This window comes from Equus caballus, chromosome 8 (assembly GCF_041296265.1).
Source record: "Equus caballus isolate H_3958 breed thoroughbred chromosome 8, TB-T2T, whole genome shotgun sequence".
Classification (NCBI taxonomy): domain Eukaryota; kingdom Metazoa; phylum Chordata; class Mammalia; order Perissodactyla; family Equidae; genus Equus; species Equus caballus.
In genome coordinates, this window is record NC_091691.1 from 43,226,111 (window position 1) to 43,253,955 (window position 27,845).

At 48.7% G+C, this 27,845-nt stretch overlaps 1 long non-coding RNA gene across 7 annotated transcripts in view; it reads left to right on the plus strand.

Moving 5' to 3' along the window:
* The first annotated feature begins 12,292 nt into the window (after positions 1-12,292).
* LOC111774551 (uncharacterized) overlaps positions 12,293-27,845 on the plus strand; it is a 55,405-nt gene continuing 39,852 nt past the window's right edge. For 2 of the 7 annotated variants that reach the window (XR_011441429.1, XR_011441428.1), the window contains exons 1-3: positions 12,293-12,342; positions 16,970-17,080; positions 18,446-18,965. This is a non-coding gene — a long non-coding RNA (uncharacterized lncRNA). Of the gene's footprint in view, positions 12,343-15,031; positions 15,257-15,416; positions 15,984-16,969; positions 17,081-18,445; positions 19,221-27,845 lie in introns of those variants that run through there. The other 5 variants (XR_011441433.1, XR_011441430.1, XR_011441427.1 and 2 more) reach the window with 5 other exon arrangements.

Here is a 27,845-nt window from a genome sequence, read left to right on the forward strand (position 1 = left end):
CACCCTCTTAACAACTTTCAAGTATAAAATACAGTATTACTAACTACAGTCACTATGCTGTATATTAGATCCCCAGGACTTATTTCTTTTATAACTGAAAGTTTGTACCTTTTGACCCCCTTCATCCAAAATACTTTCTGATGTGTCAGGTACCTGGCACGAAATCTGAAGAGGGAGACAGGAGGACAGAGAAGCACAAGGTAAAGTCCAAGGTGTCCTCCCAATTCCTCAGGACAGTACTAAAGCCCTTAGTCCACCTCTCCCTTCGTATCTGCTGGACCCTCTCTTCCTCACTCCAAGCTCCCTCTGTGCCAACGCGTGTAGTGCACCAGGCTGTGCCACGCTTTGCCTGGCCGGCCTCCTCTGCCCAGAGAGGCCCTCCCCCAACCCACCTACCTGGTGACACAGACTCCGCTCTTCTACAGCATCTCTACTGATGGTCACACACCGTAGGATAGAGCGTTGTCTCTCTGGGCCCTTCTGAACTGTGTGGAGACTTCTGTCATGTGGCCTATGTAACCTGACCATCGCCATGACTTACTGGCCTGGCCATAAAGGACCTCACGTTAAGATTAATGCCCAAATTGTGGCCAGATTGCAATGGCTCTGATCCAGCAAGTCAGGTGCCCCTGGAGTCCTCGCTGGTTCTCCGAGGGGTGGTCTCTGACGAGCTGGGGCTCAGGTTCGCCCAGGATCTTCTCCCCTCCACTCTGTGAGGTGACTCACCTGGTCCCCTGCCTGTCAGCTCATCTAGGAGGCAGGTGGCCTGGGAGTGGTTCAGGCAATAGGGGGGGCATGGTCTGCAGCAAATTTTAAAACAATGATAAAACCGACTGGAGGTCAGTCTGCTTTTATGATCACCCTGCAGTGGGAACTCTAAACGATGGCAGAAATAGCATACTCCTTCCCGCCAGGGTGGTGCTCTCCCATGTAGCCCCTCCCTTACTCAAAACATTTGTCACAGCAACTTACTCACTGTCTCGTAATTTCTGGTTACTTCTCTAGATCATTTACCAGACCATACCTTTTTTGGATTTTATATTTGTGTTTTTCAGGGCCTAGCACAGAGGCTACAATAGAGGAGGCATTAAAAATTTATTGAATTAATAAATCAGTGGATTTATTCAATTTACCAGAATATCCTCTGGCAGGAAATCATCAGTCAAAAAAGCAAGCGGTAAGAAGACAAATTCATAGTAGGGGTTTATTTAAAATAATCTTGTGAAGCATATTCTAAGGCTGCTAGAGAGTCAGCCAATAACTTATACCTAGCTTCTATTTTTAAGGTATTGACAAGGAATTAATGCATACAGAATGTGAATGTGAAGCCCTTAAGATCTTGAATTAACAACGAAAAACTTAATTCATTACTATTTTTTACTTGGCATCTGTGAGGCCCGTGCTATGGAGTAAAGCAGGAAAATGGACTGATACATTTTATTGAAACTTTCCACAGTGAGAGTGAAATTGTTCTGGCGAATATTGAACTGCTAGGAAACCAAGTCATCCAGGCACAGAATTCTGTGGGCATTTCCTGGGATAAGGTGGCAGCTTCGCCTCGCCGCACAGCCCAGCTTCTGCTCCATCAGGGATGACGCCTGGCGCTTCAGCCAGCTGACGACACATCCAGCACTCTCGCAGGAGAGCTCTGAATTTCTGGGTCCCTTGCTGTTCGTGACAGAGATCAGACGGTTTTCACCCATCTGGACAGATTTTATTCATCTGCGTGTGTGTGTCACACGTGCACAGAGGAAAGACTTGCCTGGTTTCATCAGCCAGAGTCTTTAAGGAACACGTGAGCCATCTGTTTTCTCTGCAGGAGAAGCCCTGGGGTGTGCCGCCTTTGATCTGGGCAGGAGACAGCCCTGCGTCAGTGCCGAGTGGGATGGGCCACCGCTCAGATGCCATGGATGAACTCACTGAGACTGGACGGGTCAGTAGTTACCTTGGTTTAATAATTTAAAGCCACATTTTAGTGAAAAGCCATTTGCTTCTAACGCCTGTGCACAGTTAGCTGTTCAGTGACATGATGTGAACTTCAGTTTGTCAATATCGTAAGTGTTCCCCAGGGCAAGACTTGCTGATTGGGCAGGAAATAAGGATTATTTCATTCCTGTATACATGTCTCTAAAAAATTTCATAAAAGTTGATGTGAAAGAGGACATGGTCGAAAATGTTCAAGAAGTCTTTCAAACTAGGCTCTGGTGTACAGACTTCGAGCTTAACCCACGTCTAGCGTAGTCCAGCCCCATCAGGTTTTCCCTTTAGGCTCTGTCTGTGTGCCATGAACTGTGGAGAGACGAGCAAGCGTTCACAGTCAAGTCCAACCACTCACAGAGTAGATGGGGTGTACGTACACATATTTCACCACAGGAGAGATGTGTGTGTAGCTTGGAAGGACGGAACAAAGTCTTGGCTGTTCTCATGCTCCATGGGTTGGAGCCAGGCAGGCCTGCTGCAGAGCAAGCCCATGGCTCTGGCTCCCCACGCATCTCCTCCTCCGTCTTCAGTTTAACCTGCTGGTCGCCCACATCATCACAGCGCGAGGGGGCAGTGGGAGACCTCTGTCACTGGTCTCTCCCACTCCACATCCCTCTCCCCTTGCTGGGGGCTGGCCCTGCTGGCTTCCAGCTGAGCACCAGGCCCAGAGGGAGCTGACGTGCACAGGAGCACCATCCAGCTCTCACGTGGAGGCAGGGCCGTTCCCTGTAATGACCCGCATTCCACATCGCTCTGCCGGCCTGCCGCGCCACTTGCACCCTGGCTGAAACGTATGTCAGCTGTTTCTGAGGAGAGAAGGACTCTGAGGAAGAAGGCAGCCTGCTCTTCTCTGTCCCAGAGATGCCTGGACAGGAGGCAGGGGTGCAGCTCTGGGACGGGGGTAGAGGGAAACGGCTGGGATGGGCCCTGGACCTTGGACTGCAGTAACTGGAAGCCTTAGGGGTGTCTGCTTTGGAGAATTTTGGAAATAGGCAGGCTCTTCTCTTTCTGCAAGAGTGGCGTTGCTGGAGGCAGAGGAATGAACACAGCTTCTCAGCAGCTCCTGACGGGAGGTCACTGTGGTCAAGGAATAGAGAGGGAGGAGGCAGACCCGGGGGAGCCCCAGGCCCCCACACTGCAAGCAGCTTGACCTTCGACAGCTTGCTTAATCTCTCTACGTGCAGCGAGGGATCGAAATACTGGGGCAATGGCAGTTCCCATATCATTGGCTGTTGGACGTGCAAGCACATGCTTTTTGTTTGAATGCCATGCAATCCACAAAGGGTTACACAAATGTTATTTTTATCCATGTGTCCATTAAAATAGTAAAACATTGGATTTGCATTTATCTATCTCTAACGATGCTGTGGAAGGAAGGAGTCGATGAGTTGAAAGTCAAACCTTCTCAAAACATCTCATAAAAGCAATACTGTCACCTGGTGATCAGGCGTCCCGGACACTGTGACAGGCATTGCAGATGTGCGTCTGTCCCCTTCCCAGCCAGGCCAGGCCCTGGTATCAGCCAGACAGTGTGCCGACAGGAACCTGCAGAAATGGGTAGACAGGGACGAACAGAACTAGATCCTCGTGTGGGCAGGAGAGATCTCCCCCTCAAAGTCAGAGGAGCTGCTTTCTCACAGCCTGTCCCACTCCCATGGCAGAAAGGATGGGACTCGTTATTTTAAAATCTCTTAAAAGATTTAAAACCCACCTCAACTAGGATCCTGCATGGAAATTTCTACCATGATATATCTCTCAAAGACTCATTCTCATTTCAAAATAGCTGAGTTCATAAACAGCTACGTGCAGGGTGAACTCGGTTCTTTTCGGACGTGTCCTGGGGAGGTAGGCATCTAACAGGGAGAGCCGTGAATGCAAGACTTGAGGTCAGCACCCTGGAGCACGGACTTTTCTGGTGACTGTATTTGTAGACAAGGTCTAGTAAAAATCACTTGTATTCTTAGAGACCTCTCTGTCTGGGGCGGGAGCACTTCTGCCTTTGAGGGCAGGCACGATGATGTCCCAGCTGGTGTGACAATCACAGGATGAGCTGGTTTACAAAATGCTGAGAGCGGGGGAGAGGGACACAGGGAGAGGCAGCACAGGGTGAGGGCGCTGACTCCGCGGGCTCTGGGAGAGGGGCAAGGGGCCGGGCCCTGTGGGACGCTCCTTGGAGGAGGTCATGAGGTGAGGCAGGCTGCTGGCTAGGACCTCTCCCATGGGTGCAGGCTGGCAACCCCCTCCCCACCCCCAATTGCAGAGCCTGTGGGCCCGCAATGGGGCCCAGATGCGGCAGGGCTGGTCCTCCCAGGGGAGGAGTTCTGACTGGTGCTGGCCTGGGGTGGTAGTCGGGTGGTGGAGGGTCAAGCAGGTGGGCTGATGCCCCAGAGGAGGCGTGGCCCCAGGGGACACATCGTTTTTCCTTTCTGTCTAGAACTAGCCTGCTGAGGGGTCCTTCAGGGACATCTAAATCCAGTCTAGCTTGAGGAGGAACTCTGAAGACTCCTATACGTTGCTCATAGTAGGGTCTTAGTAAATATTTACCAATCTAATTTGTTTACTTCTTTCAACAGAAATGCAGATGGTCACCCATTTCCTTAATTTTTTTCAGTCAATTGACACATTTCACTTTATAATTTTTATTTATTTATTTATTTTTTTGGTGAGGAAGATTGACCATGAGCTAACATCTGTGCCAATCTTTCTCCACTTTCTATGTGGGATGCCTTCACAGTACGGCCAAGGATTGTCTGCAGGTCTGCGCAGGGATCCGAACCCACCAACCCCAGGCCGCCCAACTGGAGCCTGAGAACTTAACCAATGTGTCACTGGACTGGCCCCTTACTTTTTAATTTAATTTAATTTTTTTTCCTTGACAAAGATTAGCCCTGAGCTAACTGCTGCCAATCCTCCTCTTTTTGCTGAGGAAGACTGGCCCTGAGCTAACATCTGAGCCCATCTTCCTCTACTTTATACGTGGGACGCCTACCATAGCATGGCTTTTGCCAAGCGGTGCCACCTCTGCACCGGGATCCAAACCGGGGAACCCCAGGCCTCCGAGAAGCAGAACGTGCAACCTTAACCACTGCGCCACCTGGCCAGCCCCTATAATTTTAAAAATAAGTTCACAAGTTCAGTTTGAGGGGGCTCTCCTTCAAAGACACACACTATGATGAAATGGAATTGTGCGGCCCGTTGCAGGTGTATCTGAACACAGGTCTGAGGTGGAGAAAAAGGAGCTGGAGTGTCTCTCTTGGTCCGCCTGACCCCCGCAGCTGACTGTCCCCTCCCTACCCTCTCCCCAGGGTCGTCCCCTTCTGTCCTACCTGTACCTGTCCTGGGGGAGGCGGGGGAGACGGAGAAAGGAAAAGGAAAGAGGCAAATCGGGAAGAAGAAGAGAAATAGACTGACACAGAGGGCTGGGAACCGCGCGGAGAGAGGGCCAACCTGGGTGAGCGTGGGCCGGAACGCTTTCAGCTCTGAAAAAAGTTAGTGCACTGCGAAACTCTCTTCTCTTTCTCCAAAAACAATCCTGGTGAAAGCACGGTGCACCAAAGCCTGCCAGCCGCTAGCCACAGCCCTTAGACCCGCTCCCCAACACAGGACAGAGCTGGCGGGCTGGGGTGCGGGGCCAGGGTGGACAGTGGCGGCACCCCCCGTGCTACTCCCACAGCTGGGCGTGGTCATGGAGCGTTTTCCCGTCAGTGTGACACAGGCCACAAGTCTGTGTCCGTCCACCGTCCGTCACCGCCTCTGAGACACTGCATGGGGAACTAATTAACCAGACGAGGGGTCTCCAAAGGCTGGGGTTCTGAAACTGACCTCCCGCTGGTCATGTGGGGCGTTGTGCTCCTGGGTGCTGGACAGTGAGGAACCTCTGCTGTGTGCTGCCACGGAGGCCTCTCATAAAGTCAAGATGCTCTGCTACCTAACTGATGCTGACTTGGTGCAGGGTTTCTATTATTTTACAAAGTTGATGCTATCCCTTTGAGTGATAAGAAACCAACAAGATCTCTTGGTAGGAGTGGCCCAGAGCCGCCAGCATTGTTGTCCCCTCTACCTAAACCATTGGGTGCTCACGACGCGGGACTTTGGACTACAGTCAAGATTCCACGTGTTTCCTGCTCTGGGATGTGACCTCCGGTCCCTAGGGCTCTGAGGAGCTCTGGTGAAGAGGTGTGTAGGGCACTCGGGGGTAGTGAGAAGGGAGAGGGAGGTGTGTTCTCTGCCTGCCATCTTTTCTCACCAAGTGGCTGCTGGAGAGGGGCCTTGTGGGCAAGAGGATATGCGGCCAAATGAGAAGCAGCAATTTGAGCTTTGAGGGGCCAGCCGCCTGTTTCACCCCTCTCCCCGCTGCCGGCTCCCTCTCTTCCTGCTCACTGTGTCTCTCCTTCCCTCCTCTGTTCTCTGCTTTCTCCCACCTCCTTGGCTCATGCTTTCCACGTGTTCTCCTCCCTTCCTCCCAGCACAACTTGTGATATGCCACCCCCTGTGATGGACGGGGCCTGTCCTACAAGGCTCCTGTCCTCAAGGGGCTGCCAGACCCACTGCCAACTGCCCTCTTCCAGCTGTGGACAGGTCATTCACTAGCTGAGAGGACCTTCCAAGGATGGGTCGCTTCTTTGTAACTCAGGACCGAACAGGTTAGTAAGTCAGTGAGGCACTCAGCTTGTATGCAAGAACTGTCGACCTGAGAAATAGAAACCAGTTTACAAGGCAAAGTGTTTATTTTGGATCAAAGAATTGCAATTCCAGGAGCGCAGATTCAGGTAGAAACCCAAACAGTGCCCCACTAGAGAGTGAAAGTCAGGGGCTTTGAAGGCAAAGGAAGGAGGGTGTATTATGAAGAATTGTCATTGGAGTTGGGGCAGAGAGCTGGTCTTGGCTACACATTGATTGACTATTGAGTCTGTTTTCAGATAGTGCGCAGTCCTCAGTCTTTGGGATCAGGATGTCCGTTCTCCTGCTGACTTCTCCAACAATTGCTCGTGAACAGTTGTTGTTTTTGCCCAGTCCAAGGTCCAAGACAGCAAGGCAGTTTCTCTGGAAAAGCAGCTCTGACTCCATTTTAAAATGGCTGCACCATGGTCAATTTTGACACAACTAATCTCTTGTCTCCACAGTACTATTGGGAGAGTCTGTTTTTTGTTTCTCTAGATGGTTTGTCGATTTGAAATAGCTGCAGTGCCCGTAGCAGTGGGGGTTAAATTCCACCCACGACTCATCGGTGCCCTGTGTCTGTCTTGCAGCCTGCAGAGCTGGCCTACTTCTGACACTCAGCTGTCCTAAGCCCTGGCTGCATGTTGGAATCACTGGGAGCTTAAAAAATTACCAATGGCTGGTCCTACCCCAAGACTTCTGATTTAGATGGCTTGGATGGTGGGCTGGGTGTCACTATCTTAAAAATAAGTCTTCTTTCTCCAGTAGATGGAAACCTTGCTCCCTGGCTTCTTTATTCACTCAGCAAACATAAGATGAGACCCTAATAAGTGTCAGGCACTAGGGAGACCCTTGGAGAAGACACAGAGATGGCTTGCACAGACCTTACAGGCTCTCAGGGAAAGTGGAGCATAATTTAATAAGGACTAAGTATCAGCCCAGTGGAAGGATGGGCTAACTCAGCACACACATCTTTGGAGCAGGGCTGTAGAATGCTTTTTAGAAGTTATTATTGTTATTTGACAGTGAGAAGGTTGAGGGGTTTGGACCAGGTTGTGAGCTCTCAGTTACCTGAGCTCAAGGGGTGACATGGCACAGGTTCCCCCAAGCTCCCTTCTCAGATGTGTCTAAAGAGGCTCCCTCCTCCAGCTAAGGGGATGTCCTGCCTTTGCATTCTGAGATAAGAGATACAATCTCTGGAATTAAAATGTTTCTACCTCCTGCCGCCTGGATCTGACACTGAGTCCTTAGGAGTGCACTGTGGGTCGTCGCCACTTAAGTGTGGCCTGTAGACAGCAGTGTCAGTGTCACCTGGGAGCTTGTTAGAATGGAAGTGCTCAGGTACCACCTCCGATCAACTGAGTGGGAATCTCTGGGAGTAGGCCCAGCAAACTGTTTTCAACGTCTTTTGGGGTGACTCACATGCATGCTGTCATTCGAGAAGCCCTCCCAGAGGTCGCTAACTCTCTTCCTGATGGGGTGATGTGCTAGGTTGCATCATTCTCCCCGATTTTTCATCCTCTCTATCCATACCCCTTGCCATGGGACTCTGCAGGTCTTCCCACTAAAGTAGGAGTATATTCCCCTGCCCCGATGATGTGGGATTGGCCAGTGAGAGTCTTTGGCAATAGAACGTGGGAGGAAGTGACAGTGTGCCAGTTTTGAGCCTAGGCCTTAACAGGCATTGCATGTTTCTACTTGCCCCTCTGGGAGATTCCAACTTACACATAAAAAAAAAATGCCACCACTTAGCTGCTACCTCTTCAGCCTGGGCCCCGGAATGACCACATGGAGCAGAGCCCCCAGCTGACCCGCAGATCTGTGACCCTGAGAATAAATGCATAGTATGTTTGCCACTGAGTCCTGGGATGGTTTGTTATGAAGCAATAGCTTACTGACACAGTTGATTGAAGCAGGTTTTGTATATCTAGGCAGACAAGGTTTGGTAGTTCCCCAGAAGTCAGATATTGGCACCAAGAGGTAAGGCTAGCAGTTTGAGGTCAAGTGTCAGGGGCCCAGGGTGAGGCTGTCTGTGTGCTGTGGCCCTTAGGCTCCCTGCCTCATGAATTCTCGGCAGCTGCTCCTGAAGCTTGCTGCCTCAGTCTCCTGGTATGACTTGTTTAGATCCCCAAGGAACTCTGATTAACTGTGCCATAGATCACAGAAGCCACCACGGCCTCTCATCTGAGTCACTGCAATAGTGTCCTAATAGCTCTCCGTGCTTCACACACTCCTCCTGTCTGTTGTCAACAGAGCAGCCAGATTTATCCTTTTAAAATCGAAGTCCGGTGGTGCCGCTCCTCTGCCCCAAACCTTTAAATGACTTCCCATTCTACCGAGGGTAAAACCAGAGTCCCCGCCATGGCCTACATGAGCCTGTGTGTTCCGGGACCCTGCTCCCCACTGATCCTCATTCCTGTTGTCATCTCCTCCATTCACTCCACTGGGCCCCTCTCACTTCTTGCAGTTTCTTGACAAACCAGCTTGCTCCACCTCGAGGTCTCTGTGCCCGTGGTTCCTCTCACTGGACCATGCTTCCCTCGTTCAGGGGAATCTGCAAGGCTGTCTCCCTCATGTTGTCAGTTACCTGCTCAAATGTCCTCTCACCAGAGAAACCTTTCCCGTGAGACATGGAACACAGCAATCCCCCCACCCCATCGCCACTCCTTCCCCTAGCCTGCTTTATTTTCCTGTTGAGTCTTTATCTCCATCTGAAATGTAATCTACTTGTCTATTTTCTGATGTATCAGCTGCTGCCACCTTCCACAATATGATATTCATGCGAGCAAAGAGCTGGCTTTTCTCACGGCTGCGTCCCCTGTGCCAGTGCAGTACACATGCTCAGTACATATTTGTTGAACATAAGTGAATAAGTCATCAGCTAGACCGTGGTTTGGGAACCTGTGTTTCAGAACATGACGTCTAAAGCTGCCCCTCGGCCTGGCCCTGGGGAGGAAAATTTCCCCCTCCAGGACGTGTAAGTGTGCCGGAAGCCACAGTTTACTGCGTCTAATGAAACACTGTCACAGGACCGTTTCAGCTCAAAATTCTGCTGATCTGATACCCTCTCCCTGTCAACAAAACTACACTGGAGGCCGATCTTGATCAGAGGTTTTTGGTGAGCACTGAATAAGAACAAGGGGCACGAGGTGGACTGATAACTTAGGGGTTTCAGGTAATTAAACCAGTTGGGCGGCACCCTTCTCGGTTTCTGCCTCCTAGAGGACTTCTCCAGGAGTCAGAGGCGCTCCCAGGGCCAAGGCCCTTCTCCCAGGGCCAGGCCTGGAGGGCAGGGGCGGCCCTGCTCTCTGGACGCTCATCCCCTGCGGGTTGAAGCGCGGGCACAGGGGCGGGCTCGGCTGCAGTAATGACCCCTGGCATCTCGGATTCAACACAGACCAGCCGATTTCTTGCTCCCATGGCAGTCCGAGGTGTTCAGGCGTCTCTTTTAGTGGCCCTTCTGCAACTGGGACTCGGAGCCCACGATGCTCCCACGTCACCTCTGTCTCTGGAGGGCTCCTGCTCCCACGCCCCGCGCAGCAGGATGCTCGCTCCCAGGCGGGGCCCTGCGGCCTCTGCCCCCAGCCGAGGGGAGGACCCAGCATGCGGCGCGAACGCGGCTCCAGCTGCGGCTGAGGACGCGTCTTCCTGCACTCCGGGCGGGGAGGTGGCGTGGGGCAGGCACGGAGCTGTCTCTGTATTCCTGTGGGTGAGGGAACGTGGCCCTGCTGCGGCCCGTTAACTGTTGAAGTCACAGTTAGCTCTTAGAGGGCCCCTTATTTCTAGCAAGGTAAGAGGTAAGCGGGAACTAACCCAGAGGTCGCGGAGAGCCGCGCCAGGTTGCGGAGCAATGAGCAAGGAGCGCAGCCAGCCCGCGCCGGCGCGGGAGGGAGACGCGGGGAGGGCAGTGAGAGAGACACTGCGGATGGGCACAGACTACCTGCGTGCGAGCCGTTTAGATGTGTGTGCAAATCATTGGGACCCTTCTTGCTAAATGCTTGTCACAAATTTGAGTAAATGGCTGGGACAGAGGCGTGGTGTTGCTAGTGTTTGTTAGCAGCTTGCATTACTCGGCGCTTCTGATCATTCGACCTGGAAGGGTACTGAGCGATCACTGAATCCACATCCTTCCCTGTTAAATACGGGGTGACTGAGGCGCAGGGGAGGGGAACAACATCCTCAAAATACACCCAGCAGAGCCCCCCCCCCCCCCCCCCCGGGCCTCCCCGCGCGCCCCAGGCCTCCTCTCGGGGTCACTTCTACTGGTCATTGATGTCAGCCGTGCCCCAGGGCTTCCGTGCGCCCGAGGGTCTGTGCTGCCTCTGAGCTTCAGCCATTGCCTGGAAGCGAACGTAAAGGAAGTGAGTGGGGTGTTACAAGCACTGTTACCATCGGAGGGGAGGGAGCCCACTGCTCGCCCTGCCGGGTGGCACCGGGCAGACAGGAGCTTTCCGTAATAGCCTTGGGGACAAACACTTGGGCAAAGGTTCTTTGTGTCCTTTTTGGGGCATTTGATTAGCTTCCTTTGCTTTGTCTATAGTTTTCCTGGAATAGGCAACTGTGCCTCTCATCACAAAGATATTAATAAAGCAGTGGAAGGAGAACAATAACCAGGGGTGGAGCATCTGACCGGGAGGGAGTCGGTGGAGAGAGGCGAGGGCACTGCCGTGAAGGAAAGTACGGATGGAGAGCAGCCAGGGCACTTTGCTGTCCGTTTCCTAGGCGTAGCACACTATAACAGGAATTTTCTATGGTGCCCTGGGTGATATGAAACATAGCTTATTGTTATTAGAATATATATACTATAGGATATTATATATTATTATCTGGTATGAAACATACCAGAATTAGCTGGTAATTCTAGGAAGAGCATTGGGAATAATTAGCAGTCACTTGCCAATCACAGGGGCAAGTCGGCCCATCCTGCCCGCTGCTAGTTCGCAGTCAGGGCAGGGAGAGAAGACGGGAGAATGAGCCTCAGTGACAAACTGTCCGACTCTGAATAACCCTTAGGAGAGCAAGGTGCTATTTTAGGAAGACACTCTGGGGACAGCTCCACAATGGAAAATCCTTGGTTCTGTGAGTCTGGGTTGAAAGAAATGTGGATTTCTTTTATCTGGGAAGCTTAATCACAAAGTGAAAAACATAGCCTTTCTTCCACAGCTGGAAAATTTAACTAACATGGGGCAAAGGAGGCTTACTTTTTTTAAAGGCAATAAATGAAACTACCAATGTGTCAGTTTGGGGAAGCCAGTCTTTGGTTTTATCCTAAATGAAAACTTGTAAGGGGCCGGCTCCGTGGCCGAGTGGTTAAGTTCACGCGCTCCGCTGCAGCGGCCCAGGGTTGGGATCCTGGGCGCGGACATGGCACCACTCATCAGGCCACGTTGAGGCGGCATCCCACATCCCACAACTAGAAGGACATGCAACTAAGATATACAACTGTGTACAGGGGGAGTTTGGGGAGATAAAGCAGGGGGAAAAAAGAAACTTGTAAGGCAGCAGGTGAGTTTATCCTGAAGGAAGCCTGTGGGACCGGCAGCAGCAGGCATGTGGCATATGTTTGTGTGCGTTTGTGTTGAAGTCCAGGAAGCTGGGCTAGGGGTGATGTGTAAACACTGGGAGAGGCAGGAAACTGGGCTGCTGGGTAGGGCTATGCCCAAGGAAACTCAGGCACATGTGTGCCTCTTGGGAGAGAGGAAGGTAGGTCCCGGGGCTGGGGGGTGGGGATGGGAAAGAATGCAGTGGGGTCTGTCCCACTCGCGGGTGGGGGGGGGGGTGGGGGGGGTGGGAGGGGGCACCCAAACCTGCAAGAAATACTCTGCCCAGGGGGCAGTAGGAGGAAAAGGGGCTAGGTTTTTTTTTTTTTTTTTTTTTTTTTTTTAAATTGAGAGAGAATTGATGCATAGCATATTAGTTTTAGCTGTACAAAGTGATGATTCAATATTTGTATATATTGTGAAATGACCACCACAATAAGTCTAATTAACATCCGTCACTTCACATAATTACAAACTTTTTTTTTCTTGTGATGAGAACTTTTAAGATGTACTCTCTCAGCAGCTTTCAAATATGCAGTACAGAATTGTTAGCTATAGTCACCATGCTGTAGATGACATCCCCAGGACTTATTTATCTTATAGCTGGAGTTTGTGCCTTTTGACCCCCTTCACCCATTTCACTCACCCCCTAGTCCCCACCTCCAGCAGCTACCAATCTGGTCTCTGTATCTCTGAGCTTGGTTTTTTTTTAGATTCCACACGCAAGTGAGATCGTGCAGTGTTTGTCGTTCTTTGCGTGACTTATTTCATTTAGCATGATGCCCTCCAGGTCCTCAAAGGGCTGTGTTTTCTGAGGTTACTGTGTACACTGGGTGCATGGGGAAGTGAGATGACAAAGGCTGAGAGATGTCATGCACTGGAGGAGTGCAGTCACCCTCCAGAAGTACCCTGCCTCGAGCATTTTAGGGACAATATAGAATAGATGCCCAAAGTAAAAATGGTGCCAGAATGGAGCAGGTCCAAGCGGAGCGGCGCTTACTGTGTGTAGGACCTCACTCTGACCATGCGGGTGCGCTGTCCTGCATTTTTTTCAGGCAGAAAGTTCAGGTGGTAACTGTAGATCTTGCACAGTCCCTGCGGGCTGGACAGCGAAGGTCAGCAGTGATTGGGAGCTGGAGCTTAGGAGGGCAGAGGGCTCGGTTCTCCTGGGACCTAGGCTGGGTGACAAGTGTCAGACACCGTGTGGACCGCTGGGCTACAGACAGCAAAAATTACCAGGTGAGCTTTAAAAAGCACTGATGCCTGGATTCCAGCCCGGCAAGACTAAAGCAGAATCTCAGAAGGTGGGAGTGGGACCCAGCCAACATGGGTCTAAAGGGAACCCACAAGTGCTTACAAGGCAGGTAAGGTGGAGAAATACTGTTAGAGGGCTTGGGAGATTGAAGAGCATCCTCTCCAAATTCATGTGCACCCAGAGCTGGAGGATGTTACCTTGTTTGAAATCAGGGTCCTTGCAGATGTGATTAGTTGAGTTCATACTGGAGTAGGGTGGACCATAAGTCCAACGGCTGGTGTCCTTATAAGAAGAGGAGAGGAGGGCTGGCCCTGTGGCTAAGTTTGCATGTGCTGCTTCTGCAGCCCCGGGTTTGCAGGTTCAGATCCTGGGTGCAGACCTACACACAGCTCATCAAGCCATGCTGTGGTGGTGTCTTATATGCAAAATGGAGGAATATGGGCACAGATGTTAGCTCAGCAACAATCTTCCTCAAGCAAAAAAGAGGAACATTGGCAACAGCTGTTAGCTCAGGGCCAATCTTCCTGACCAAAAAAAAAAAAAAAGAAGAAGAAGAAAAGAAAAGGAAAAAGAAGAGGAGAGGACATGTGGAGATGCACATGGAGAAGAAGGCCATGTGAAGATGGAGAGAGATACTAGCGTGATGCTGCCACAAGCCAATGAGCGCCTGGGGTCACTATAGGCTGGAAGAGGCAAGGAAGGATTCTCCTCTGGAAACTTCTGAGGGAGCATGGTCCTGCTGACGCTTTGATTTCTAACTTCCAGTTTCCAGCACCATGAGAGAATAAATTTCTGTTGTTTTTAAGCCACCCAGTTTGCGGTAATTTGTTCCAGCAGCCCTAGGAAAATGAACACAGAGGGGATTTACAATACCTGGCTTATAGGGCCTTTTTTTCTAAGGTGCAAACAGATTTATATCCAAAGAACCTCATTGGGGGCTCATATTCTCACAAGAAGGGCAGAATCTAGGCAGCCTTTTCGTCTCTGGGTAGCTGCAGGGACATAGATTCTCTAAATAAGGGCCCCTCAGGGGTCGTGAGGCTGCCTTGTGGAAGATGCCCTCAGCGGACAGCTGGTTTGGAGAGGAGTCCAGCAGTGTGAGGGGTGTCACTGCCCTGTGGTCTCTCAGAGCAATGCGGGCGTGGCTGTGACTGTTTGTCTGCGGAGAGGCTGCCCTGGAGCACAGCCACAAGGAGACACTGTGAGTCTCCCTCTCGGCCCCCTCCAAAGGGACGTGCGGCCATTTTCCAGGTGACTGTGCACTGGGGAAGGGAAATAATGACTTTGGGGGATTATTAGCTGCTTATTGTGAAGCGACACTACTTCCTAGGGACTCAAAATGCTGCTGTGGTCCATCCGCCAGAGCGGGGGCTATTGGGGCCAGGTGGTTAAGAGGATTTTGACTCAGATCCATTTCACGGTGGGCCAAGTGTGTCTCTGGACCCATCCTATGCTGATATCCCCAGTTCTTTCACACATAATTGGGATGGACGTAATCAGCAACTGGCAGAATCCCCACATTTTTCCCTGATGTGTGGAACTACCCAAGGACTATTGTGATGGGAAAGGTCAAGTGGAAGATTCTAGAACTGCCTCAAAAGCATTATGATATTCCTGGAGGGACTGCAGCGATTAGTGCCACTATCAAAGACTTGAAAGTCAGAGGTCGTGAATCCTTCCATTTTTCTGTTTAACTTGCCTGTGTGGCCTGCGCAGAAGACAGACGGATTTGGGGAACAACAGTGGATTCTTGTAAACTCAATCAGATGGTGACCTCAGTTGTGGTTACTAGTCTAGATGCATGTTCTTCTCACATCCTCTGGTATGCAGCTAGCAAGCTCCTCAACCTATTAATAAAGATCACCAGAAGCGGTTTGCCTTCAGCCGGCAGGGCCAGTGCTGTGCCTTCACTGAACTGACCTAGGGTGACAGCAGCTCTCTGTCCTCTGTCATCATCTCACCCTCGTCTCTCCGTCCCGCAGGGCATCACACTGGACATCGCATCACGCTGACTGGACCTAGTGAGCAGGAGGCGAGTTGGAGAGAAACCGACCCAAACGCTTCAGTAAGACAAATGTGCAACCGACGGCAGAAATAGATCCCACAAAAACTCAGGAGGCTTTTATCTTGGTGAAAACGTCTAGGAGTCCAGGGCTCCAAAACACGTTGAGAGAGAAGTTTCTGCATCCAGCACTTTCTCCACTAAGAAGGAAACGCAGAATCTAATGGGCCTTTTTAGATTTTGAAGGCAACGTATACTTCGTTTGATCACGTCACTCTGACCCATGTGTTGAGCCACCCCAAAGGCCACCAGTTTTGAGTGGGTCTCATAGCAAAAGAAGGCTCTATAGTAGATGGCTATGAAAGCTGTGCTGCCACTTTGTCCTTGTGAGAAAGTATGCTTCCGTGACACTTGGTGTGTCTCTGACATATAAGGTGCCATAAAGCTGGGCGTGGACAGCGTTCCGTATCGGATGAGAGTGAAATGGACACTGCTGGGCTTGAGCAGGTCCTGAAGGCACATGTGAGTTACACAAGCAGCGGCTCAGGTGCGCATGGCTCCTAGTTCTGCTACATCGCTTCCTCTCCCTCAGCCTCCACTTGTGGCGTCACTGGGGACTGCCTATGACCTGTTTACTGGGAGAGAAAACTTCAGTCTTACTTTACGAATGGTTTTGCATGACATGGTCACCCAAAGATGGATGAAGTAACACATGGGACTTTATATGCTTCCTTGGGGAGAGACTTAGTACGTCTTTGTTTGTGTGAGAGAGGGTTGCACCATGTTAGGTGAAAACATTTACCTTTGTCTTTATTTGGGAGTTAAAAGTGGTTTAAAAAGGTGTATATGGATGTCCAGTTGGAAGGGGGTGGACTGGGGTGGTTTTGTACTTTGTCAACTTGGCAAAGCTGGAACTATGCTTTCCAGAACCGTTGCATGGGTCTGAGTTAGACCCGTACGAGGAGAAGGTTGTGTGACTTTTGAAAGGTGGAAAGAAAGCAGCAGCCGTCGCTTTCTGCAGATGGTCGTGGTTAGATGTGGTGAGAGACAGATACAGAGACACACTGGTTTCTGGGCTGTTCTCTCTGTTCCTCAAAGAAAGCTGGTCCAAGAGGTGTTAGTGGGGCCCACCCCAACTCCACATTCAGCTCATCTTCCCGACTGCTCACCCTGTTGGCCAGCAGCGACCCAGGCCCGCCTTCCATAGGCTTCTCCACTGGCTCATCTCTGCAGCCCGCCCTCGTAGTGGCCGTGCTGAGTTTCCCAGCAACTCCGGCAAACACCGACTTGTCCGCCAGTGTGGGGTTTCAGGCGGTCTAGTTAGAGACTCCCTCCTTCAGATCCTTGTTTCCTAGCTTTCCCCACAATTGTATGAGGTGTTATTTCTATAATAAATAAGAATTGATACTCTGAGCTTGAGAGGGAAGGAGAGTCACCAAATCCTTGAAGAAAGGACAGCAAATCTGGCCATTCTCACCAGAGCACAGCAGGAATGAGGTGGCTGACTGTCTGCCTTTTTTACCTCTCACCCAGCAGGCAGCACGGCCAGCTCTGGAACCTTCCACGTGCACTTTTAGGCCATCGTGAGGGATGCGGCTATGCTTCCCCAGACAGGAGGAGCCCTCGTGCACACTGGTCTTGGCGGTAAGATTGTAGTTATGTAATCACGTCAACAGTAAAATCTCGTGTGTGCGATGGAGAGACGAAGCTTCCAGATTACATCAGTGGGTGGATTGTTGAGGTCTAACCCTCCGGCAGCCCATATTAACTGAAAATTTAGCAATAAGCAATATATGAGTTGGGAGCCCTCAGGGGAAACTGTTGAAACATGTTTCTGGCATCTCCAAATGCCAAGAGGTGACCGTTTTTTTAACTTTTTATGCCCTAAATATATGTTCATGGAGCCGGGATCGTAAAAGCAGACCTGTAAGATGAATTTGGAAATATTCCTTATCTGGACCCCAAACAAACAAACAAACAAACGAACTAACTAACCCAGGGCCTTATTAAGGTGCACTACAGGATTCTAGAAGGTCTTAGTTCCAGAGATCCTTAAACCTGGAACTTTTAGAAAATTAACTGAGCTCCATTAAATTTGGCTATCTTTGCAGGGCAAGGGGACTTCTAACGTTTAAGTCATGAGAGAGCTTAGTTACTAAACTAGAAGTGTGGTGTTTTATAAGAACTCTGACCAAATCAGGCAATCTAAGTTCTCATCTGGGTGTTCCCAGAAGAGTCACTTATTCCCTTCAGGTCGAAGTCTCTTCCTCTGTGAAACAAACAGCTTGGGCTGGATCAGAGGAGCTTATCTCTCGGTCCAGCCTGGTCAGCCGCAGACCTGGGGCTGGAAGAGGGTGCTGGGGATGACGCTGCAGTGGCCCAGCGGGTGCTGGTCATTTAAGAACCGACTCTTTAGACCAGGATCTTGGATGTTCAGCTTCACCACTTACCAGCTTTGTGATTGAGTTTCGAATTCCTCAATTTTAAAATAGAAATACTGTAGAGCCTACATGATATGGTGCTCGTGAAGGCTAAGCCAGGTGCCTGTCAGATACTTGGAAGAGTGCCTGGCACGTGGTAGCAGCTCGAAGAAAGTCGATCATTGGTATCAGTATCAGTATCAGCATTAGTATTCATTCTATATATTACCTACTGCCAGGTTTCCAAATGCCACTCTGTGCTTTGATGGCAGAACCAACTGTGTGCATCTTAGCAATACTGATTCCTGGATTTCGAAACTGGAGATCTGGTTCAGTAGGTCCAGTTTGGGAACAGAGATCTGTATTTCAAGAAAGTTTTCCGGGTAACAACTGGTAGCCTTGTTTTGAAATCCTTGCTCTTAGCCAACACACACTCACACACACACACTCACATACTCAGGTAAACACTCTCACACACTCGCATCTACGTAATGAAGTTTATTTAAAAATAGAATTATAATTTGAAAAAGAATTCCTTGAGCTCACAATGAAATGAGTTTGCTTATTTGTACCCCTGCCTCATTTGAAGGATTGGAAGTGGCAGAAAGTGCTCTGCGGCACACTAAGCCTCAGTTAGAAGTGCTTCGTCTGACTTTCGAGAAGCCTGCAGGAAAGCCTGGCGTGGAGGAATGCAGGGGAGATGGCTGGCATCTGGACGTTCCTTCCACATGATGGCACACATCTGGCTCTTTGGGGCCAGTGGAACATTCCCCTTCCAGTTTCCCTCCAGATGTTTGAGGATATGAAGATACAGCCCAAGGGGTGAGCAATTTATCAAGCTTCACTGATCAATTACAAGCCGGCACGCAGCAGAGCCCTCGCTGGATTTCTTATGCTCATTGTGTATAAATGCCCAGGCTGTTTCACGCAGACACACCCTGCACAACAGGCCTTCAGTCAAACAGACGGTGGACTTTTTCATCCCCTCCTCCTTGTATGCACACACCTCAGGGGCCCAGAACTAAGTGAGCGATTGGTGCACATGTGCAAGTGGACATCCTGGAGCCCACAGATTGGTGGGCGGTTATTTGGCTTCTACAGAATCCACAGTAAGTTAATACCATTCAAATTCCTGCCCAGCTGTGCTATGCCTTCTCAAGTTTGCTGAAATTGAATTCAAACGCCAAAAACATATGCTGGCCGGGCTCAAAGAGCAACTGCTGATTGCAAACACCTGCTTATCAATGCCTAAGACATTCTGGGTGACTTTGGGGTTGTTAATTAAGTGAGGTAATCACAAGAAATATCATTCAAACTCCTTGCCCTTGCACATGAACGCACATTAAAAACCATTTTTTAAAATCTATTTTTATTTTTTCTGCTTTTTCTCCCCAAAGCCCCCAGGTACATAGTTGTATATTTTAGTTGTGGGTCCTTTTAGTTGTGGCACGTGGGATGCCGCCTCAGTGTGGCTCGATGAGCGGTGCCATGTCCGCACCCAGGATCTGAACTGGCGAAACCCTGGGCCGCTGAAGCAGAGTGCACGAACGTAACTACTTGGCCACGGGGCCAGCCCTCAAAACCATTTTTTTTAAAGCACTAAGAAAAAAAAAAATCTCTGATGGAAATGCTCAATGGTCCTAAAGATGGAAACTAAATTTTGGATTTGAGTTTTACAGATGTCAGTGGAAAATGCCACATAAAGCAAGACACTGTGCAGTTAGGATTTCTTGCCTCCTTGGGCACAGTTTCTGAAACAAGGGAGATTAAGATCCGTGGCCATAGAGCGTCTGGTACAGGTATCTTAAGGCCACAGGGAAAAAAAGTCATGCAGGAGACAAATCTGTTCCATCAGTCAAGGGCCAAACCAAATGCTTACAGTTCAGAAAATAGCCCTTGGGCTTCGAAGGGGCATGGGCGGGGTCAGAGTCAGCTGCCCGACCCTCAAAAATTCCTGGTGGGAGGCACTTTGATCCTGGCAGGTATCCAAGTTCCTCAGCTTTGCCGAGTGGTTCTCTGAGGGCAGGACTGGCCTCGGCAGCACGGGTTAGGATCGTGTGGGCGAAATCTGAGCAAAGAAGGTGGTCCTGCCATGTGGAGGGAATGAAAACGTGCTACACAGGAATCCTTCAACAGGCTGCTGGGGATCAGGCAATTTCACGTTCTGGAGTATTTTCTTTCAGTATGCCACTAAAATAACCGCCGGCTGGAGGTAGTGCGGGTCAGCAGGAAGTGCCCTGGCTCAGCCCTTGGGGCTGTGTTCTTGGCCTGCTGCTAATTTCCCATGTGGCCTTGGCGTTTGCTCTATCTCCTGGTCTCTGGTCTCCGTTTCCCCCCATCTCCCTCTTTAGCAGATTCCCTTTGCAGGAGGCATGCTTAGCAGAGCTCTGTTCTCTCCTCCCTTCCTTTGTGCTTGTCTGTAACCACTGCCCCTGCTGAGTAAATCAGTTTGCTTGTGCTGGTTAACACTTTCCCACAGCCCTTCCCAGCGCAATGATAGCAGGCAGGGCGTGTGTTTGAGGGGCGGGGGGGTGGGTAACGCTGCTGCATGCCTAGATTGCCACAGGAATAAAACCACGGAGGTAGTTTTTTCTATTTCTATCTTCTACAGTGTAGCTTTTTCTGAGATTCAGCCCTGAGCAGAGTTAAGGATCAGAACATTCTGAATTCAGAAAGAAATGAAACAAATGCAGTCAACAAGGATTTCCCCTGCTCCCACCAGTCCTGAGAGCTGGGCCGGGCCTGGTGTCGGCTGCTGTTGTCTGAAGCAGCATTTTCCAAACACCCTCACCTCAGAAGATGCTCCAAGACACCAAAGCTCTGGGCTCTGCCTGGGCTCACTTCTCTGACAGTTGCTGTGCCCCTGGTAGGCTGAAGAGTGGGGAGTCCCGCAGCAAAGAGAATGATTTAACTGTATGTAACTAAGATCCCCAAACTTACTGACTCCCCAGTGTTTCCTTTTCTGGAACACTTATGTGTAGACTTGTGTACGTGTGAAGCACAGTTTGGGAAACTCGGGCAGTAATCAGCAGAGTTGGGAAAGATCCTACGGCAAGCAGGTTAGCAGGTTAGCAGTCAACGCTGACCAGACTCTGGCAAGGAATGCGTGTCAGAGGGACCTGTGACATTCTTGATTGTGTTGCCCTTTCGGGTGGATTCTCACTTGCAGCGTTTCTCAAACTTTCCTTTCATTATCACCTCCCTAAGGGAAAAAATTAGATTAAATTTAGATTTTCTCTAATGAGAGAAATGAAATACTGAGAAATAAGATTTTGTGAATAGCAGTGAGCTTTGGAGGACCACAACCTGTTACAATAGCTGAGATTTTTGGCCCCCAAGAATCAATTTTTGCCCCCTTCGGGGTAGTCTCTCCCCACGGAGAATGCATGCTTTGGAGATCCAAGAAGAGTTTCCAGTGAGTTTGCCTGGTTCTGAGGGCATGTACTTGACCTCTCCTCTTTCTTTTGCTGGAAGAAGTGGGAGAATGGGGAAGTTAGAGGGGTGGGGAGAAGAGATGATTTGGCCCCATTGTTCCCACGGATTCTGAGCAGGTTAGAAATGAGTTTTCCAGTTTCTGATAAAGAAAACAGATTCAAGACTATTTAATATGTGGAGGTGATATGGGATAGGTTTTAAGAGCAAGGGTTAAATCTTAGCTCTGACGATTGTCGGCTGGGTAACCTTAGGCAAATTACTTAACCTTTCTGGGCTTCACTTTCTCAATCTGTAAATTGGGCATAATAGTACCCCCTTGGGTTTTTGTGAATATTTAATGATAAAATTCATGAGTTGTGCATGGGATGGTGCCTGAGACCTATTTAGCTTTCATTGGAATCCCCGTTTATTCACTTTTTATAATAAATTACTAATCTGATTATCTAATTTCAGGAATGTCAAGTGATAATATGTCAATACTTCCTAAATAACACTTGTATATTTTTACTTGTTGGCGGGGTGGGGGGGGGGGGGTGGGGGGTGGGGGGGGAGGGCGGAGGTGCCAATTTCCCTTTTAAGGAAGGATTAATGGCAGAGTGCTAGGCTTTTGTGGTTGATAAACAGGAGAGCTGTGTTTGGGGTGGCATTTTTCTGCAGCCTTCCAGTTAGGTCATTTTGTGAGCCACGAAGTTATTAGGAACCCAAGTTTTGAACTTTTGCTCTATTGCTTAAAACCTGTGTGAGCCAGAGCAAGTTGCTAGACGTTGCTATGCCTCAATTTCCTCTTCAGTGAAATGGGAATGATCATGCCTCCCTTACAGCACTGTGACTCAGTGAGATAATGCTTGTATGAGCATTGCGATTTAGTTTCTAGTCCTGCTATAGTGGACGTTGTTGATTGCCTACTGAGTGTCAATTCCCACTGCTTTTCCTCTTGCTGACAAAAGTTGTTAGGAAGACTATCAGTCTTGTTGGAAAGCTACCCTGTGCAGTCCATATGCTGTGAATGGTGCTGATTCCACACCTAACTTTAGTGCAAGCCAGTTGGCACATAGCTCTCCCCTGGGTGATCTGAGCAGGGTTGCGCATAGGGAGGTGTGCTATTTCCCACCATGTGTGAGCAAGAGCACACATGGCCCCCGTCGCTTCTGGCAGCCGTCTCACAGCACAGGGTGACCTGCTTGAGACGAAGCCCGCAAAGTGGAGGTGGAGCAGAGAGGTGGAAAACGGTTGCATTTCTGATGGCAGCGCTAAGGCACTTATCAACCAGCCCTGATGTACAGGGCTGATGTTACATTTTCACATGTAACCTCCTGCTGGGCTTCGGGCTACATGTTGTGTAACTCAGTTTGAGTCCAGTTTAAAAGTATCCCAACGAATGTATCTATTTTTCCAAAAATCATTGCAACTTTGGGTTTATTTTATTTTTTTCATTTATTCATTCATTCACTTTTTTTCCTGAGCCCCTATGTGACTAACATTGTGGGAAATATAAGGAATTTAATTCTCAGCCTACATCCTCAAGAAATGCAAATTAGATAGAGCTGTATCTTTCTGTGAGCAGGAAGGCCAGGGATAAAGCCACTAGGGAAAACCCTTCCCTCACTAGGGAAGACCCTTCAGGGTCCACATGAGCCAAGGCACTGAGGCAGAGTTTCTGGGGGACCATGGGCAGGTCAGCTGGGTTGGAGCATTCATGTAAGAAAGACAAGGCTAGAAACTAGGGAATCTTGAATGCCAGCCCAAGGAGTGTGAAATTTTTTTCAAATGGCAATAAAAATTCATTGCAGAGTTTTGAGCTATAGAGTAACAGGATGAAAATGATATTTTAGGACCAGTAAATTGACAGAATTGTAGAACTGAGACACTGAGGTTGGAGAGAGAAGGGCCAGTTTCGAGGGTCTGTTACCTCCTCCCTTCAGCCCTTTTGAAATGATGAAGACGTGCAGGACCCCACAGTGGAGTGATGGTTCCGCCTGCCTCAACTCCAGTGTTTCCAGTCACACAGTTGGGTTATCAGTGAGAGCCACCCTTTGAACTAAAGTAGGATGTGAGGATGTGAGGACTTGCCTCTTCTTACATAGGAGATTTCTTTTCATTTTACTTTGTTTCTCTCAACTTTAAGTGTAAAGTTGAATTCCTTACAATCCTCAGCCCCGGGCAACTGAGAGGGTTGAAGGACGGTTGGAGTTTAATGTTCTAAGGTAAACCAGCCTGTAATTCAGATGGTTTCCTGGCTGATCTCTTTATTGTCATTATCATTATGCATATTCTTAAACATTTAAGAGAATCCAAACGTATTTAGACTATTGGCTCTGCCTTTAGCTCGGTGAGAAAAAGAAATCTCTGCCCAAGTCTGAACACGTTCTAGTTTTCCAGATCATCAGATTTTCAAAGCCTGAATATCTTGTAATCACCTTCCAGTGTATTTAATGATCTGATTTATTGCATTCATTACAAAAGGGGGCAACTTTCCAGTTATATCATTAAATGGTGTTCATCCATTTTAAAATAGCTCAAGGCTTTTCTGTAACTGGTTAGCGATTGTAAATATGCCCATGTCCCAGTCTTCACAGAGACGGTCATATATTCACCGGTAATAGATAGTTCTAATTGCTTTCTGAATATTTATTTTTGCATTTACTCATGTAATAAGTATTTGATTGTCCACCATGTATTGCATCTGTTACCAAATGCGGCAGTCATTCCTAATCCACTTCATTACTTCCCTTCACTGTTCAAACATGGGTATCCTGACTATGGCTTCCTGAGCCTGCTGTAAGACCTCTTGGTCCAACCAGTTGTCAAACCCAATGGAATCCTTAACTTGCACCACGACTTGGTGGTGCTGGGTACCATTGATCGCTCTCTCCTCGAACTGCTTCCCTTGACCATGATGACATTTTGCCATTCTTCTCTTCAGTGTTGGCATTCTTCACAATTCTGATCTTGATCCTTTTTTCTTCTGAAGCTCTGGCTTTAGCTGAGCAGTCTCATCCTACACGCTTGATGACTCCCACGTCTTTCTCTCAGGGATGACCTTTCCCTGGAGATCTGACCTCTGCCCCCACCCTACCCTCGGGTGCTGCTTCTCAGTCTCTATCTGAAAATGAGTCATCATCTTCCCTAAACCCTCTCTCTTCCCATATTTTCCGTCCTGGCTAGTGGTGCTTGTCACCAACATTGGCTGATCCATTGCAGGGTTCATCCATGAGACAGATGCTGCAGATAACTTTTCCACCTCCAGTAGCTTTCACTGTTGATTGGGAGGTGGGTAACAGAGGTGTGCAAAATAACACATTGAAGTTTGGTCTTATACATTAGAATGGCTTCCCTAAAAACATAAATCTCCTTAGCTTGAGATCTTTCTAGATTGATAGAAAAAAGGATGGATTTAGGCTTCTTTGTTGGCAGGCCATGAGGCACTTTGCTTCTTTGAGTGACCTCTGTCCTGGGTGTCAAGGAAGGGGAAAGTTTGGGAATTTGGGCCTATTCCTGGGATTTTGTCGGGCTCAGAGTAAGTGCATTTCAAAGATGGGAATGGTGGGGTTTCAGGAGAGTTCCTGCTCCTGTTGCTTCATTTGTTGGTTCTCCAGTGCAGCTATTCTAAATAGCTTCCAGTGGCACAAAGTTATACAGGCTGTGCTATGCCTTGGTGCCTTTGCACAAATTTGTGTCTCTGCTGGAAATGCTCATGTATTCATTCATTCACCCATCAAATATAAGTGAAGGGATGACTCAACAATTCCACTCCTAGGTATGTGCCTGAAAGAGTTGAAAGCAGGGGCTCAAACAGATATTTATGCACCCATGTTCATAGCAGCATTATTTACACTAGCCAAAACGTGGAAGCAACCCAAGTGCCCATTGATGAATGGACAAACAAATATGGGATATTTGTGCAATGGAATATAATTCAGCCTTAAAAAAAGAATGAGGGGCTGGCCCTGTGGCTGAGTGGTTAAGTTCGCGCACTCTGCTGCAGGCGGCCCAGTGTTTCGTTGATTCGAATCCTGGGCACAGACATGGCACTGCTCATCAAACCACGGTGAGGCAGCATCCCACATGCCACAACTAGAAGGACCCACAATGAAGAATATACAGCTATGTACTGAGGGGCTTTGGGGAGAAAAAGGGAAAAAAAAATAAAATCTTAAAAAAAAAAAAGAATGAAAATCTGATACACATACAACATGGATAAACCTTCAAACCATTATGCTAAGTGAAACAAGCCAGACCCAAAAGGACAAACATTGTATGACTCCACTTACATGAAATATCTAGAATAGGCAGATTCATAGATAAAGTAGCTTCATACAGAAAGTAGATTAGAGGTGAGCAGGGGCTGAAGGAGGGGAGATGGGAGTTATTGCTTAATGAGGACGGAGTTTCTGTTGGGGATGATGAAAAATTTTGGAAATACATAGCGGTGATAGTTGTACAACATTGTGAATGTCATTAATACCACTCAATAGTACGTTTAAAAATGGTTAAAATGGCAAATTTTATACTACGTATATTTCACCACAATAAAAACAATATATAAATGGAGGAATGACATCTCCCGTGATGGTTCTTAGTGTATTTGTAGACCCATGTGAGTGGGGTTTCTAGGGTGGGAGCCAAGCCTGATTTGACTGTGTATCCTGAAACTCCACAGAGGAAGGGCAAAGAAGGAGGGTGTGGAACTGGGTCTTGAAAAGCTGAGAGGTGAGAGGTGGTGGCCTCTTATTATGTGAGACAGATCTTTTTATTTTATTTTTCTGAACTCAGGTTCAGAGTTGGTTAGTCCCTTTTTGCTCTATAAATGTGGGATTTTGTCACTTTTTGGCATGGAAGGGGCAGAGAGAAAGGCTGTCCATGGGCTGGCTGGAGACTTTTCTGGTGCCAAGCTTTGGACCAGCGGAGATGCAAGGCACAGTTTGTTGAGGGCATGTGTTGGAGCTGGACTTGGAAAAGCAAGTGAAGTGGGCGGAGGAGACCTTGATTCTCAGCTCCGAGAGTGTGCTTTGAGCCAGAGGCTGAAGTTTCCTGAGTAGGGCGGTGCCATAGGAGAGTGTGGATTGAGGGAGATGCCCTCCTGGGGACCAGCGCACAGGATACACACTTCCTGTGCAGGCTGGACTCTTGCAGGCAGCCTCCAGGAGGTGCACGTGGCCTCGTGGCTTCAGTGCGTGGCCAGGCGCTGCCCATCCACAGGTTGTAATTATGTTGATCAAAACTGTCTTTTCCCTGGGGGAAGGATGAGTCTTCTTTTTCATCTTCACTTTTTCCTAAAAGAAAGAAAAAGAACAAAAACAAAAAAGTACTTCTCCCTATTTCCTTCAAAGCACTGTGGCATCTTCAGATCTGTACTTGAAAGCTAAAGCTGATCGTAATTTCCGATGGACATAATGTGCATTTGAAATTCTTTTCCACGTCAAATTAAATCTGTCTTGGACTGATTTCCTGGAAGTGTTTTTCATTAGAATAATAGTCCTCGGCTGAGAGATCAGAGAATCAGATTTCACAGAAGGGGAAACAGAAGCAGAAACAGGGCATCCTCAAGCACATCCTCAAGGGAGGTACCCAGTGATTGCTTTGGGGGAGCTTTGCTGGGGAGAAACTGTCCCTTCTCTAGGTTTGTCCCCAGGGAAATGACGCTGGGTCCAGTGGGCCACCAGTAACTTCAGTGACAAAAATCTTTGATTTTTAATTGAAAATGTAAAGAAGAAAGAAATGGAGTTCAACTAGCCAACCAACCAATCAACAATGCAAGTTCGTTGTGCTCCTACTGGCTGCCCATCCTTCTGGGGGGCCAGGAATATAACGGTTATAAGACAAAGTCCTTGAAAGAGAGTAAAGCTCACAGGAGGACACTCGAGGGACCAGCAGTATTTGATGATTTTTTTCTGGTCTTAAATATGTCCTTCTGTGTAGTGCACATAGACATACTTTGCCTTACCTACCGAGGGTTCCAGAATGGTGGAGGAAATCCTTCTGAAATTTTTTTTCTTCTCCCCTCTGAAACATGGCTTGTTTACTGTAGGCTGTTAACGGCCTTGAGAGTGTCTTTAATCCTTAGCCAGGGTCTTTAAATATAATACATCAATAGCAGGTAATTATTCACTTTGAACTCTTTGCTCCTTTCCTCCGTACCCTGCGGGGTGAGGGAGGGACTTTTAAGGACTGTAACAGATTCTTCCTATTAAAGTGTCAAAACTCATTGGGCGTATGTCAAGGAATTCCTTTGCTGACTTTAATCTGTCTCCCTTCCTCCCTCCTTCTATTTCTAACTCTCCCACAAGCTTTGTGGATTACTGCTTTGAGGGCTAGTTTTCTTCCTTTGGAGGTTTCTTTAAACGAGCAGCACCTCAGACCGAGGAATCTGCCCCAGCATCCAACCTTGTTGCCCTTAAGAGTTGCATGCAGTTGAGTTCATTGCTCCTGGTTTGTCACGTTATTCCTGTTTTGAATGTGTCCAAGAGAATCCTGTCAAATTCAAAACTTCCTTTTTCCCCAAACTGATCTTTGATCTGAGAGGCCTAGACACAACTGGCTCTGAGCAGCTTGCT